Below are 1,168 nucleotides of genomic sequence, written 5' to 3'. Positions count from 1 at the left end.
ATCTTTTCAACTCCTGAGAGGGAAGATACGCTGTCGTGCCTTCTTCACGACTGTGTGCTTGTGAGTGGAGGGACAGTTAACTCTTTGGCATGTGGTGAGTTAGTATGACAGACTTTAGCCCTGTTTATACCTGGTTCTAACATGCAGCGTTTGTCCTGATCTTGTCCACATTCTTATTGTGCCARATTTTTAGAGGATTAAAAGACACATTGTGATCAGATCTTATAAGGGTAAACAGACAAGATCAGATTAGGTTAAGATTAGGATAAGATCAGGATGAAGGACGCAGGACGCATGTTAGTGGCAGTTATAAACAGGGTTTGTATGTGGTAGGTAGTGGAGGGAGGGTCTATTCTAGAAAGGTTCTTACATTAAAAAAACAGTGTAGAAAATCCATGTGTCAGTCAAGACAAATTAATCTGCTGTTTTTTCGGTTCTGTCTGGATATGATTGGCTCAGACTCTCTCTTTGTAGTCACAGTGTGGTCTGAAGCTGCGGTTGACCTGTGTCATGTCTTGACCGTGCCCTAGTTCGCAGTCTAGCTTAGCTTTGGGGGGGGGGGCCTTTGTTTAGTCTGTTACTCTCTCACACACACACACACAAGTTAAAAAACAGGTAAGTGGAGCAACATGTCAGGCCCAAGCAAACGACCCGGTCTTCTGGATTCAATTACACAACCGCATGATCCATCCATACACTCCTCTCCACAGCCTTCAGCTCAGCTTCAAAATCCCTCTCGCCTCCAAAATAATACAAATATGCAATGTGTGATTCATTAACACTAGGCCCTAAACACAGTTCCCACTGTTATCCCCATGAAAGAGGCTCTTGTCCCCCCCTCAGGAGGAGCGCAGCAGTGGGTTCCCTGGCTATTTTGGCTCTTTAATGATCCAGTGTGAAAAAGKCTCTGGATCCTCTTCGTCTCCAGGAGAGAGGTGGCCAGGAGTCACCGGAAACGGTAAAAGATCCTTTATTGCTGCGGGGATGGATGGTTTCTAGGCTACAGATGGGGGAAGGGAGCTATATGGCTGGTTCTGAAATCAATACATCAAGGCCGCTGTGAGATGTTTGTGTCATGGGAATGAAAAGTGATACTCTTTTCACACACAAAAGGTTGACTGAGGTATATTTTCACAGATTGTGAGAGAGGTGAGAACTTCCACATAGC

Source organism: Salvelinus sp. IW2-2015, linkage group LG33 (assembly GCF_002910315.2).
Source record: "Salvelinus sp. IW2-2015 linkage group LG33, ASM291031v2, whole genome shotgun sequence".
NCBI lineage: Eukaryota > Metazoa > Chordata > Actinopteri > Salmoniformes > Salmonidae > Salvelinus > Salvelinus sp. IW2-2015.
This window is presented reverse-complemented; position numbering follows the sequence as displayed.